The 15,692-nt window shown below is 41.1% G+C and overlaps 1 protein-coding gene across 2 annotated transcripts in view; it reads left to right on the forward strand.

Moving 5' to 3' along the window:
* Positions 1-8,654, forward strand: part of LOC134203299 (uncharacterized) — a 33,057-nt gene extending 24,403 nt beyond the window's left edge. For both annotated transcript variants that reach the window (XR_009977562.1, XR_009977567.1), the window contains 2 exons: positions 8,048-8,147; positions 8,227-8,654. The gene's annotated coding sequence lies outside the window, so the exon portion shown is untranslated. The remainder of the gene's footprint in view (positions 1-8,047; positions 8,148-8,226) is intronic.
* Positions 8,655-15,692: the final 7,038 nt, after the last annotated feature.

Here is a 15,692-nt window from a genome sequence, read left to right on the forward strand (position 1 = left end):
CGGCTCGGAAGCCTCCTTTTAAGAGGCTTGAAAGCTTGCTATCAAGAAGCTCATAAGCCGCCTTCCAAGATACTTGAAAGCAGGGCTGACAATAGTTATCGTCGCAGCACGAAATGCCACAGTAGCGACGAGTTGTAGTGTCTTTATTGCTACTCGATGCATCGTCGATGACGCACACGACGTTAGCGTTCGTCGTGCAACCAAATTGTCATGATGACACCGAAGAACGTCATACCGTCATTCTTCAAGCGGCAGCTGGCATGCGAAGATTTTTATCAATTATTTGTAATAATGAATTTAAAGTAACGTACGAAGGCGTTATAAATATTATCAATACATTTATGTTACTAAAGTTCCTACTTTTTGATTATTGGAAACGCCACTATGTTTTTAACCAGTCCGTCTATAATGACGACCAAATAATTATGTGAAGAAGTGTCATATCTTTTGGCTGCGCGACTATCGTTGTGGTAGGTATGTAGCGCGAAGAAAACGAATAGGTGTTGCGTTGTGCAATGTTATGACGAAGACTATATTTTTTTCGCTTTCTTCATACGACGAGAACGATTATTTTCAGCCCTGCTTGAAAGCCACTTTTGAAGAGGCTCGTAAGCCTCCTTTCAAGAAGCCTAGAAGCCTCCTTTCATGAGCTCGAAAACCTCCTTTCAGAAGGCTCGAAAGCTTCCTGTCAAGAAGCTCGGAAGCACCCCTTCAAAAGGCTTGGAATTCCTCTTTCAAGAGGCTCGGAAGCGTCCTACCAAGATGCTGAAAAGCCTTCTTTGACGAGGTTTGGAGGCCTCCCTTTAAGAGGCTCGGAAGCCTGCTTTCAAGAAGCTTGGAATTCTTCTTCCAAAGAACTTGAAAGTCTTTTTTCGAAACGCTCAAAAGCGTTTTTTTCAAATTTGTCATGCCTCCTTTTAAGAGGCTTCAGACAACATGAGAAGGAATAAAAAGAACTCAAAAGTAAGTTTTTTTTGTCTTTATTTAGGAGATTTTCAGCCCGAGGCTGGCTCATCTCCGGATAGCAAAAGTAAGTTGAAAAGTGCTCAAAGGTAAGTATTTTTTTCGAATTAGGAATGACTTGCTACATGCTCAATCGTTGCTTAATAAACGACTAGTCATGGGTTCGATTCCCGCTCCTAAAATATTCCTGGAAGTGCAGCTGTACGACGGTGTTGAACGAGTCAAAAATGCTGTCCAATGAGCAACTCAAAGCTCGAAGCTCGAAGATATTCCCATCCCGCTAATGTTCATTTGTTGATAAAAATAACGAGAAGGACGGGAGAAACTTCGAGCTGCTCATTAGACAGGGCCCTCCTTAGCAGTGCGGTAAGACGCGTGGCTACAAAGCAAGACCATGCTGAGGGTGGCTGGGTTCGATACCCGGTGCCGGTCTAGGCAATTTTCGGATTGGAAATTGTCTCGACTTCCCTGGGCATAAAGGTATCATCGTGTTAGCCTCATGATATACGAATGCAAAAATGGTAACCTGGCTTAGAAACCTCGCAGTTAATAACTGTGGAAGTGATTATATAAAAAATTAAGCTGCGAGGCAGCTCTGTCTCAGTGTGGGGATGTAATGCCAATAAGAAGAAGAAGAAGCTCATTAGACAGCACTATTGTAGAGTAGGGTATGAGTGTATAACAAAGATGGATGATTTGAGTGAAGAGTATTTATTAAAACAGGGAGAGTTGTGGAGAATTAGAGGAAGCTGTGAAACGTCTCAAGTGTATAGCGTGTTTTTTTTATAAATGAATAAAATAGCTGACGAGTTCAAATTAGTGTTTGTTTTTATTTCTGATAGCATAGTGTTTCTCAAGATCAAGGTAAGATTCTACAAATGTTATTTCAATCTATGACAAAAAAAATGTCATTAAAATAGCTTAATGGTGTGTTACAAACGCATAATCATAGGTTGTATCTGGTACTTTTTGTATGGAATAAAGCTCACCATACACATCTCAATAATGCGAAAAAAAGTTTTTCTCTTAAAGCAATGACCTTAGAGACATGCGATGCGTAGATACAAATAAAGCCCATGCTGAAGGTGGGTGGGTTCGTTACCCGGTCCGGTCTAGGAAATTTTCGGGTTGGACTTCTCGATTTCCCTGGGCATAAAAGTAACACTTTATTAGCTTTATGATATACGAATGCAAAAATGGTAAGTTGGATTAGAAACCTTTCAGTTAATGATGGCAGTTACAAGATGACAATATCCCACTGAGGGATGTAATACCATTAAGGAGAAGATAAATGAGAACCCTGAATAAGGGTTTTATAAATGTTGAATTATATAAGGGTTGAATAAATGTTGTGAGAGTATGATTTAAGTAGTTGAATGAGCAAGTGATAAAAACTAGGTCTACTGATATTAGTAATAGGTATATTAAGGAAGAAAAACTTGTAATAACTAATGAACAGAGAAAGTACTCCGTTTTTATTATTTTTCTATGTTATCTAATAAAATTAAGGAGAAAAAACATGTAAGTAAAAACTAATCTTAGCTGCAATGGCTCTTTTATAAATAGCATCTAATAGGATCGTATCGTATGGATCAGCGGTTCTCAACCTGGGGTACATGTACCCCCAGGGGTACCTTCGCTGATCCCAGGGGGTACCTCGGACGAACATGCGTAATGGCGGACGTATTACGATTCCAATAAAAATTTATTTATTTACGCATAGCAATCAGTAAATCAAAACATATCGAATCATGTCCACCACCAACACAGTGTGTGACAGAAGATCGAAAAAACTTCAAAAGCAATCTACTTGATCGAAACAAAATTATGAAATATGTTAAGAATATACTTCTTAACTAAAATATTTAATTTGAAGGTGCAGAAGTCTTGAGGGATGAAGAAAGCTTCCTTCCAATTCCCCTTTTAAGAGGCTTAGAAACCTCCTTTCGAGAGGCTCGGAATTCTTTTTGCAGCCAGCCCGCTTTCAAGTGGTTAGGAAGCCTTTTTTCAAAAAGCACCCTTTCAGGAGGGTTGAAAGCTCGGAAACTTCCTTTCGAGGGGCTCGGAATTCTTTCTTCGAGAAGCTTGGAAGCCTACTTACAAAAGGTTCAGCAACGTCATTTCAAGAGGCTCAAAAGCCTCCTTTTAAAAGGCCACAAGTGGTTTCAAAGCCTATATACAAAAGGGTTGGAAGCCCAGTTTCAGGAGCCTCGGAAGCTCCGTTTTCAAGCCCCCTTTCAAATGGCTAGAAAACTTTCTTTCGAGTGGCTCGGAATTTTTTAAATCAGCTTGGAAGCTTACTTTTAAACGGCTCAGCAACGTCATTTCTAGATGATCAATGCCTCTTTCAAGAGGCTCAGAAGAACACTTTTAAGAGGCTCGAACATCTCCTTTCGAGAGGTTTGGAATTCTTCTTCCAGCCAGCCCACTTTGAAATGGTTCGGAAACCTATTTTCAAAAGGATCGGAAGCCCCCTTTTCAAAAGGGTTCGAAGCCCCCTTTCATGAGATACGGAAGCCCCGTTTAAAAAAGATAGAATGCCCTCATTCAAGAGGCTGCGATACCCCTTTTTAAGAGGGTCACAAGCCTCCTTTTCAAGAGGGTTGGAAGCCCTCCTTCAAAAGACCCGGAAGCCCTTTTTCAAAAGGCTCGGAAGCATCCTTCCTCACCCTATTTTAAGTGGCTCAGAAACCCAATCGAGGGGCCTACTTTCAAAAGGCTCAGCAACGTAATTTTAAGATGGTCAAAGCCTCCTTTCAAGAGGCTCGAAGGACCCCTTTCATCAGGCTCGGAAATATCCTTTCGAGGGGCTCGGAATTCTTCTTTCAGCCAACCCCCTTTCAAGTGGTTCTTAAGCCTATTTTCAAAAGGGTTGGAAGCCCCCATTCAAAAGGGCTTAGAAGCCCATTTTCAAGAGGCTCGGAAGCCTTTTTTCAAATTTCTCCGGAACTTCCTTTGGAGAGGCTCGGAATTCTTCCTTCGAGAAGCTTAGAAACCTACTATCAAAAGGCTCAGAAACGTCATTTCAAGATTCCTAAAGCCTCTTATCAAGAGGTTCAAAAGACTCCTTCCATAAGGCTCAAATTCCCTCTTTCAGGAAGCTTAGAAACCTCCGTTGGTGGGACTCGGAATGCTTTTAGCCAATCCCTACGAGTGGCTCGGAAGTCTCTTATTTTCAAAAGGGTCGGAAGCCCAGTTTCTGGAGGCTCGGAAGGCCCATTTTCAAGAGGGTTGGAATCCCCCTTTCAAGTGGCTCGGAAACTTCCTTTCGAGTGGCTCGGAATTCTTCTTTGAAGAAACTTGGAAGCCTACTTTCAAAAGGTTCAAAAACGTCATTTCAAGATACTCAAATGTCTCGTTTCAATAGGTTCGAAAGCACTCTTTCTAGATAATCTTATGAGTTACGCTTATTAACATAGGGGTACCTCAATGAATACAAAAACACAAAGGGGTACCTCTCAAGGAAAAGGTTGAGAACCGCTGGTATGGATCATTATAGTTTAAACTGTGCTGAGGAAAAAGGAATCAAACGCTCGATGCACCACGGGGTAACAGTCGTGTTTCGTGATTATCGTTCCAGGATCATCGTCGCACACATTCAAAACAGATAAATAGCAAACACGGTTGATAAATAAAACATTGAAGACAATTCCGAGGTAAGTGCAAGTACCTACAAGTGAAAATAAATCAATAAAAAATATTTTAGTCGTCTAAGACGAATTAAGTACTGTCCATTTAATTCCACCAGTTAATATGGACAGTACTTAATTCGTCTTAGACGGTTGAATACATTCCACTAAAAGAGCTTAATATATTTTTCTGAATATTTTAGTGCTAAGCTTCTTGTATAACTTTTGTTAACCACTTTTGTATGTCTATTTTGTTTCAATCTGTGATCAACAACAAACAATAGCACCTCCAATAAGATATGATCTCTTTAATCTATAACTTCATTTACCTGCAGATACAATTGATTCAACAGTATGACCAATTTACTGTAATCCAACTGCGATCATATTTAAACGATTTATGCGCCAATTCTGTATCATGGAGCAGGTGTTCGTCATTCGACTCAAAATCAGTAAGAAAGCCACGAATTTCCACACCGATGTTGCACTTCTAGAACTAGAACTAGAAGGGATAAGGATGGAAGCATCATGACGGACGAACGTGTGGTGATCGAGAGGTGGAAGCAGCACTACGAGGAACGTTTAAATGGCGCTGAGAGTGCAGGCAGTGAGAGTCAAGGCAGCGGAGGAAATGACTACGTCAGTTCAGCGGATAATGAAAGCCAACGATCCCACACCTTGAGAAAAGTTAAGTGCAGCGATCACCATCCTTATCCGCGCCTGCAAAGTGATATTCCAGATCATCTTCCGTTGTCTGTAACCAATAGTGGATGAGTTCGTGGGAAGTTATAAGGCCTGCTTTGTTGACGGCCGCTCGACAACGTACCAGATCTTTACTGCCCTCAAATAATGCCGTGAATACCAGATCGTAACGCACCATCTGTTTATCGATTTCAAGGCGGCTTACTACAGTCAGTGTAGACCGCGTAAAGTTATGGAAATTTATGGACGAGAGCAGCTTTCCTGGGAAGTTTACCAGACTGATCAAAGCAACGGTGGATTGTGTGCGAAACTGTGTGAAGATTTCGGGCGAACACTCTAGTTCGTTCGAATCCCGCCCGGGGACTAAGACAAGGTAATGAACTTTTGTGCCTGTTGTTCAATATTGCGCTAGAAAGTGTCATGCGGAGAGCCGGGATACGATTTATAACAGATCCCGTCAATTAGTTTGTTTCGCGGATGACTTGGACATTGTCGGCCGAACATTTGAAATGACACCCTCCTGAAACGTGAAGCAACAAAAGTTGGACCGATGGTTAATACATTGAAGACAAAATACATGCTTGTGGGTGGAACCGAGCGCGACAGGGCCTACCTAGGGATTCGTCTACCTTGGATCCTTGTTAACGGCATCATCTGTGGAAGCCGAGCCTACTACGGACTTCCCTAAAGGGTTGACCCCCTTCACCTTATCCACACCCGCATCAACATGTGTCACTTACAAAACGCTCATAAGACCGGTAGTTCTCTATGTTTGTGGACTTGAACCATGCTCGAGAAGGACTAGCGAGCACTCGGTGTATTTGAGAGATGGGTGCTTAGGATCATCTTTGGCAGTGTGCACGTGGACGATGTGTGGTGGCGAAGGATGAACCACGAGCTCGCTCAATTCTACGACGAACCTAGTATCCAGAAGGTAGCTAAAGCCGGAAGGGTACGATGAGCAGGGCATGTTGCAAGAATGCCAGACAGCAACCCTGCATAGGTAGTGTTCGCTTTCGATCCGTACAAGAAGGCGTGGTACACAGCGAGTGAGATGAGCAAACTAGGTACAGAACGACATGTCGAGTGTAGGGCGCAATCGAGGATGGAGAGATGTGGCCTCGAACCGTGCATTGTGGTATCAAATGTAAGCTAAAAAAATTAAATGGATGTGGAATGGAGAGTTTTCTGAAAAACATTATTCCGTTGTCCTCTTCGAATCTGGTCGGATGGTGTTTCTAGAATCTGTTAAAGGTTTGCTGAAATTGGAGCAGCCAGGCGCGTAAGAAGTTGCGAAATTTGAACGATATAGCTTTTAGCAGGTCGCTTCCTCCAGTCGGGTTCGTATTAACATGTGTGTAGAGCGTTAGACTGTAGGTATTCTTCAAAGTGGACTCGAAATATGGATCGCCTTAAAATCATGCCGCCTCCAAGAAATCATCAGTGATATGTTATATACACAACCGTGTAAACAAAATTACACAATGAATCAAAGAGAGCTAGATAGTTTCTATTTTATTCGTATGTGTAATCCAGAATTAATAATTTGTATATTCGGTTTGTATAAGACCCTTGTGACAACTTGTGACACAGTATTTCCAGTGCATGGTTCGATTTACAGAGGGCAGGTAGGAGGGACGACGGAAGTACTGAGGGATGTGGCGGACGTGAGTGATAATCTGAAAGAAAGTTAACGGAGAAAAAAATAGACAAGGCATGTACAGTGATGAGTAGACTATGATATCAAATGAATTGAAGTGTATGAGGTGAAAATATGAGTAAAAGGTTTTTGCTGATGACATTCATGTTATGGCACGTAACTTTAACAAGATCGGGCTCTGGCTAGCACCATGTCGATGGCGAAGAAATTAACAAAGAGCTGAAAGAATATAATGTGAACTTTCAACGATCCGCCATAGGCAACTAAACAATAGCTACGCATTACTGGCGAATGCAAAGCGTTAGTGGAGGAGATGAACGTAGCGTGGCGTTGCCAAAGTTGCTACAATACCGCACGAGGATGTATGAAGGCGTGAAACAGATAGCTCGATTTTCAGACGGAAAAACTGTGGTAGAAATCATGCTGTCTGTCTAATGACCAAATAAACGGACACAGAACATAACATTCCTGGCTGGCATCCGATCTTTAAAACTCTAGAGCCAACCAAAACACAACAATACTAACGCTGTGTGCGATCAAATACCAGTGGTAAGGCACTGGCAATGCCTCAGATAGCTTAATCCGTAAATACACGTCACTATCATGCCAGAGGTTCGATTCTCGATTCAATAGAGAGAGGATCTTTCGGGTTGGAAACTTTCTCGGCTCTCAGGACAGAGAGTATTGTCATCAAAAACTCTCAATTAATAACTGTTAAAGCGCATTTATAACACTAAGCTGAGAGTCGGCTATAAGTAATAAGCTTAAGGAAGCGGCGGGTTATCAAAGCATCGAAGATACGGTACATAATAGAATCAGTATTATAAACGGTCATGAGTGAGCCCTAGTTCACGAGGCTTACTCGTGATCGTTTATAATACCGTTGCCAGACTGACTAACTAGTTTTGCTTGTGCGTCGTACCTCTTAAGCAACCTGTTTTTTTTGCGTTCCAAATTACATGCTGCATAAATTACTTGGCACGAATCTGTAATAGAGCAGATGATTAGTGAAAAATACTATTACCTCGGTATCATGAAATAGACATCCGCTCAAACACCACTTGAAACTGATGTGATTTTATCTTTTAAATAGGGTACCTCACGCCGATGAAAGTGCCTACGGGTCCAGCTGAGTCAACCGACTACAAGGTCATCTTCGACACGATCGCCATAGCGAGCAACCGATAATATTAGTAAGTTGTTAAATAAAAGTTCTAAAAATAATAAAATAAATAAAATTTGATATTTACTATCATGTCATGTGTCTTACAGTTATATTGGGAGACAAGCAAGTAAGTAATCGCACTTCGGATCACACTTCTCAAACAGTACGTTTACGGTTCAGTTCTAACGAATAAATGTTACGGTGAATTTCTTGTCTGCGATGAGAATGCCGGAGATCCATTTACAGTGAAACCTATGAGTTTTAGTAATATGCAATGCTTTGGAAATGATGCATCGGTGGAAGAATGGTAAGTGCTAGAAGGGTTATTCGAAATGATATCCAAATATTTACCCCAGAGTTAACCCCTCTCCCGCCCACTCTTTTCAAAGATTTCAATGGGAAGAAATCATCTTTGAGAAAAGTGCTAGAACAAAGCTTATTTGGCATAGCTTAGTGGAAAACGAAAAAAAGTTTTTGATTGTAAATCAATATTTAATTGTTTTCAATAGTGTAACTATTTGTTCTCAAAATAGATTATATTTACGAGAAGCGTGAAGAGGTATGGGATTTAAAAAAGCCATGAAATCCTGTGTATACCATATTTGAATCACCTCTTATAATTTCTTATTAAAAACACATCATATTGCACATACACCAATGTATTTTTTCAATTCATTTCCGAAAGCCTTATGCGTTTACTATAGAATTCGCGAAGTCGAAGCAAATTTCTTCACACAAACAATGACAGTTCTTTATGGGTTTTTACCGTTTTTACAGTAGAGCAACAGAGAGGAGGAGATGGCGGCCATGTTTCACTCAAACTCTGACAGATAGCAATGGGATTTACCATAAGAGGGAAGAGCAGAATTTGCTTCGACTTCGCGAATAGGATTATTACTTACTTCGATAAGATGGATAGAACTACCGTTTTCCGTACCTTTGTCTTGCAGTTTAGTTTAGTACGACAATAAGGCTTTTTATGTTGCACGCGCACAAAAAAAGGTCGTTTGCGAGTCCTATTCCTATTCCTAGCGACATAAAGCGCTAGCGTGAAAAGCCAAAAATGAGTGTAATGTGAATGTCATCATCGCAATCAAATTAAAACAGACGTGGAATTCATGGTCGATGGAAATTTTTTTCACTGTTATGTCTGCTTGATGCTGATACTGCACCGGATCCGTCCACTTTAATGACTAGCGGTGTTCCCGGCCTTTTAGTCGTATCTGAAGCAAACACCATCTTTGCCTTCCTCCTCGAGCATGGTCCGCAAGGGTTGAAACGATACAAGAAAATACTCGATACTTTTGTTTCGATACCAAGTTTTTTTGGTAGGTATGCCAGATAGCAAGTAAGCATCGAATTGAAGTAGTTGAGTCTATTGGATAATTTTTTGAAAATTTATTTTTTCGTTATTATCTTTTTGCCTCCCTCGTATACTAAGTATACGTAAAGGCTATAAGATCACTCCAAAATCAAACTTTTGATAGAAGGGTCGGTTTTAGTTAGGTATAATCGAAGGTTTTCATTCAGCATATCGTTCAATTCGTTCTGTAAAGATAAACAACTATGATAATGTAGTTTTTTTTAGTTTTATTCGAATAATTTACAAAAAAAACATATTTTTGTAGCACATAATGCTTTTGAGGCCAGTGATGCCAGATTTCCACTGAATATGTTTTAATGGTTCAAAGTTATTTTTGCAATTCCTGATCATAATACCTGGTTTACAGTTCGTCTTTGATTGATAAAACGGCCTACTTTTCCATCCCAACGAAATGGGTGATGTAATGACCATTATGCAACTCAAATGGGTTGCATAAATTTCATTATAGCACTCATTTGGGTGCTGTAATGAAAAACCAACATTAGGACAGTAGTTACATGACTGCATTTTGCTCAATTAGCTCTGCTGGTGGGCTACAAAGGTTCAGTTTCAATAGATCTTTAAACGAGGGAAATGCTTTGATTCCATTAACTTCAATGAGATCAAGTTTTGCTCCCGTAAACATCAGTTTGAAGTACTCGTGGATTACACATACACATACTGTATGAGTGCCTGCTGCTCCTGCTAAAACGCATTCGGGCGGCCGATGTTCGGCGAATTTGATAAATCCAATTTTGTAAAAAAAAACATTTTTTCCTTGAAGAGGGCATATATTTCAGACAGATTCGCTAGAACCAAACGCTTCTGCTTCTGCACCCGTTTTTCTCCTTCACGCACGCTTTTGTACTCTTTTTTCAGCCAGTTCCTTGCTTACATCGGCCTCGCGATAGAAATCCTGAAATTTTTGTACGATTTCCTGTTGGAGGGGATTACCCCTCTTAAGATTGGGGCAGCACGAAATACCTTTTGTGTCAACGCATTTTTTCATGTTCCTTACTGAGCTTTCTGAACACTGAAATTCGTCTGAAGATAATAAAATTTTGATAATTATGTCAGAACATAAATTTATAATCAATAAGGGGTGGCCCATAAACCACGATGCATTTTCGAACCCCTTCCTCTTTAATTCCTTAGTACAGAGGTTCCCAAACTTTTTGGATAGGCTAGGTGGGTCTAGCAGAATCCAATATTGTTTGCGACCCACAAGTTTGCACCTTGAATTGATTTTTAGAAATTTAATAAAAAGTGAGTTATATTGAGCGAATCATAATAAATTACTTTATATTCGTTCATTGATTGGATTTGGATTGGTTTTAGATTGGATTTGGATTGAATTTCAAACGATTTGGATTAGTGTTGTATTGGATTGAATTTGGATAGGATTTGGATCAGCTTTGGATTGGATTAGATTTGGATCTGAATTGGATCAGATTTTGATTGAATTTAGATTAAATTTGGATCTGACTTGAATTGGATTTGTATATGATTTGACTGGATTCTGATTTGCTTTGGTTTGAATTTGGTTTAGATACGGGTTGGATTTCGAATAGATTTTTCAATTGAATTTATATTGTTTTTGGATTGGACATGGATTTTGACGACCAGCTCAGTTCAGCATTCATATTTCCACCTGTTTTTGATACCTAGGCTATTTGCTTCTTAAAATTTGTTGTTCTTTATTCATTCGTTTATTAGTATTCCAAATCTAATCATTACTTATAAGATTCAAATCTAAAAGCTGGTATACATTTTTAGGACAAACAAGGGACTCAAGTATGAATCAAGAGTTGTCTTTCGCGGCACATCAATGATTATCTCGCGACTGCTCTGGGGGTCGATAAGTGTTTTTGACAGAAAATTACCTGATAAACTCAAATCCGCTGTGAAATTTAAAAAAATACGTATTTTGAGAAATTTTTTTACAAAATTTCAAGCGGAAAACTGGTACTAACGTTTATTGTAGTTTTATCAGGGGCGGAGATATCGATTATTGAAAATGGCATGTTTTTAAAAATCTTCAAAAACGGGGAGGAATGTTTGGCCGGAGGGGCGGCTCAAACGGTCGGGTCAAATGCTTTTCGAAATGTGGGCCCAAAGTAAGTAGATACACCTATTTTGGTTGGAATTCATAGTATTCACCTGCAAGTTTTCACTTTTTCTCGGTCCCTTGGCGCGGAATGACCCAAATAAGATTTACTAAAGCTGCATTTCTCAGCAATGGCGCATTTTACTTTGTATCGATAAGTGTTTTGGACTGGAAAAAGTCTGTTAAGCTCGAATCCGTTGAGAAATCGAAGAAAAAAATATACGTATTTTGAGAAAAATGCTTTTTTATAATTTTGTGAGAAAAATAATATAGTTGGCAACACTGCTCAGCGTCTAATGTATTTTTTCTAAAAACTTCATCAAATTTCAAGCGGAAAACTGGTATTAAAGTTTCTTGTAGCTTTATCGGGGGCTGAGATATCGATATTTGAAAACCGCATGTTTTTAAAAATTTTTTAAAAACAGGTAGGGGTTTCTGGCCGAGGGGCGGTTCAATCACCATGGGTCATATGGTTATTCAAAATAATGGACCAAAATTAATATGTGCTAGGTATTTTTCATTATTTTTAAATAGGTTAATTGCCCGTGCTCGGTCACTTGGCGCGGAATGACCCATATACCAATCGACTCAGCTCGACGAATTGAGGTGATGTCTGTTTGTGTGTATTTTTTTTGTCTTCCTAAGCAATGGAGGGGAATCTGCTCAACAGACATCCAGGGTTGACCAGGAAGTGCGGGGTTAGGGATCACCGAGGGAGGCAGGACTACATCCCCGACCCGCTAAACCGTTTCCATTGGCGCCAAGCCCATAGTCCCTTCGGTACAACCAGAAAGTAATGCTTCAAAGGGGAGCCAGTGCACAACGCACCCTCGAGGTTAGCTGCGTGTCCTTGCAGCACCGAACATCGTAACTCGCTTTTTTAGAAGAACACCATGCTATCGTGCCAGCGCATTGCCGGCTTTCCAGGTGGCCTTACCACGCCCTATAGGTATATATGTCCTCGGAAGGTGGGAAGGATCGACTTCGCGCCTGCTTCCCTCTGCACGACTGGTATCAAGAATGATGATGCCGCGTGCACCCCAAATTGACCTCTCTGCGATAGGGCCTATTCGCCAGCACACAGGGGGACTTGCCGACGCGGTGCCTACGCCTGCCCCAGCCTTGACGAGGACCCCTTTCCGTCCTCGGGCTCGGAACCCGCCCGGTTGACCAACGCCGCGAAAGCGACGATACCATGTTGTTCTTCGCGCGGCCACTTGTTCGATAAAAGGATCGAGTTCGACCACAGATCATGACCACCGGTATGACCCATGAAGCCGACTCCGATCCCTTGGACCACCCCTTATTTGCGCCTGAACTAGCCATCCTTGAGTCCACGCGCCACCTTCTGTGTAGCTCCGAGACGATTTGGGCGATAGCCGATAAAACGGCGTTCCAGCCAACTTCATCTTTACACATCCTCCGAACTAGGTTGTCCGGGGTAGTGTCCAGACCACATGTGGCAAGCATGTGGTCACGCATTGCGCGAAAACGTGAGCACACGAACAACACGTGTTCCGCCGTTTCCTCTAAACATGCGCACACCAAACACTCGGGCGAGGCCGAGCAAGCCATCTGCGTTACCTGCACTGTGATTTTGCAGCACGCTTTAACGCCGGGCACATCGAACCCCCCACAGTTCACAGCTTTGCTGGAACAAATCAAACAATTGGGATGGTTCGTGCAGCATTGTGCCTTATGTCTCTTCAATCCGCAGCCTCGGCAGAGATTGCTTCTGTCAGGGCCTTTGCAGTCCCATTGCTTGTGCCCCGGTTCCAGGCACTTGAAGCAAACTTCGGGTTGCTCGTATATGCCCACAGGGCATACCGACCATCCCACCTTGACGCTCCCTAACTTGACTACATTGGAGGCGTCCGCTGCAGATAGCCGAACCAATGCTTTGTGTGTATGTGTACAAAATTTTGTAGACACACTTTTTGGAACTTAGCATTGGTCGAATTACTTACAACAAGTTCCATTCGACTGAGAATCCTGTCCCATTGTTTGCTATTGAAAATTGGTCAAATTGAACTATGGGATCAAAAGTTATGGCTAAAATACTATTTTCTATGCGCAAGACACGCTAAAAAAAACACTCACTCATATTTTTTAGTTTTTTTTGCACGAGAAAGGCACCAACACCGCTAGGTGGATTAATCAGGGTTTTTGATTATTATCTTTTGAATTTTAGCATTCAAATCGACTTCATGTCTGAAATTCTTTTTCTCCTGCTCAACTTTTTTTTACTAATTCTTATTACCTATCAGAACAAGCAGGCAGTGAGAATGGGTCGTCGGTCTCACTTACAATTTGGAGGTCAGATAACAAAAACGTATAATTTTGGATCAGATCAGCAAAATATTTGCATTTTACATCAGTTTTTGGTCCGGTCTTATGAGGCACGACTTCCCCAGATGATTTGTCTTCGTATTTCACGACTAAAGTTGTTGTCGTCCGTCAGCAAGCTGTTACGTGCAGGTTTTGGTTAGGCTATTAGCTTAGATACTTGAGAAATGATTGTCAAACGAAACAATTTGAAATCATTGAATTAAATCAATTTCGCAATATGTGCACCGTGCGCTGAGAACCCCTGCAAGAGAAACCATCAAACAGCGATCGTCTAGCAACGATCTTTATGGCCCGTTTACATATGAGCTAGTTCTAGCGGACAATGCACTGTCCGACAATACTAGCGCGAAATTAGCATAATGTAAACAGGAATTGTCCTCGCTAATAAGCGTTTACATTATGCTAATTACTGCTTTACGCGGTGTGGCGCGATGACATCCATCGTCAACAGCAGAACGTTGATGGCCCGTTTACATATGAGCTAGTTCTAGCGGACAATGCACTATCCGACAATACTAGAACGTACCCAAGCAACCAGAAGTTCGGATAAGAAGGGCTATTTTGGCTTAATCAGCTCTCATTTTAAGTAATTTTTTGTATGTAACGGAACTTTAAGTGAACTTTAAAGTTCCGTTAAGGATGCTTGGAACTTGATGTGAACCATAGTGAACCAATTAGTTCGGTTAAGAGTAAATTTAAGTAAAATCTGAACTTCTGGTTGCTTGGGAAATTAGCATAATGTAAACGCTTATTAGCGAGGACAATTCCTGTTTACATTGTGCTAATATCGCGCTAGTTTTGTCGGATAGTGCATTGTCCGCTAGAACTAGCTCATATGTAAACGGGCCATGATCAACGAGAGAAGGCCGAATCAGAAGGATATTTTTCGTTCACTAGACAGTGTTGTGTTCAGTGTATATAGGTAAATATAAGACTATGTACAATAAATAGAATTTAATGTGTAAATCCAATGAACTGAAATTAGAATTGTAAGCTAACAGTCGTAACTCCTCCGGAGGTTTTGTAAACACAAAACGAAGAATAAATGTTCTCTTTCGATTCTGGACGTTGGACAGTAAACATCGTTTTCTATTAGCTTATCCAAAACTTCTGCTCATCCTTTGCATCTGGTTCTGGGCCAGCTTTTGGTAAATTATATCACCTTTGAGTTTTCAGGTTTTGAATCAGGTAAGGTAGAAGTAAGATCAAGGACAAAACACAAAAGACAGGAGAGAGAAATAGATTGGTAAATGATAACCAAAATGAGCAAGAATTGGGAGCAGGGAAGCAAGCACATTTTGGTAGACACGAGCATACTTCGTGGCATCGTTGGATTGACTTGCGGTGGCGGAACGGACCGAAGCGGAACAGAATCGCAGTGAGGTAGTCTGGTCCGATACTTTCACCGAGTCGCAAGCTGAAGAGAGTTATGGCCCGTTTACATATGGGCTAGTTCTAGCGGACAATGCACTGTCCGACAGTACTAGCGCGAAATTAGCATAATGTAAACAGAAATTGTCATGTGCTAATAGTGTTTACATTATGCTAATATCGAGCTAGTATTGTCGGACAGTGCATTGTCCGCTAGAACTAGCCCATATGTAAACGGGCCATTAGGTCCGCAACCACAATTGTATCGCATTGTGTTGTGCACATGGTGCGCAGGAAAATGAAAACCCACTGGAGAAAGGAAGTGTTTGAGAAAAGGATCGTAGATCACCGGTCAGGTCAGCCAGGACGGTTCCCATCCAAGT

The sequence above is a fragment of the Armigeres subalbatus genome, chromosome 1 (genome assembly GCF_024139115.2).
Source record: "Armigeres subalbatus isolate Guangzhou_Male chromosome 1, GZ_Asu_2, whole genome shotgun sequence".
In the NCBI taxonomy this organism is placed as follows: domain Eukaryota; kingdom Metazoa; phylum Arthropoda; class Insecta; order Diptera; family Culicidae; genus Armigeres; species Armigeres subalbatus.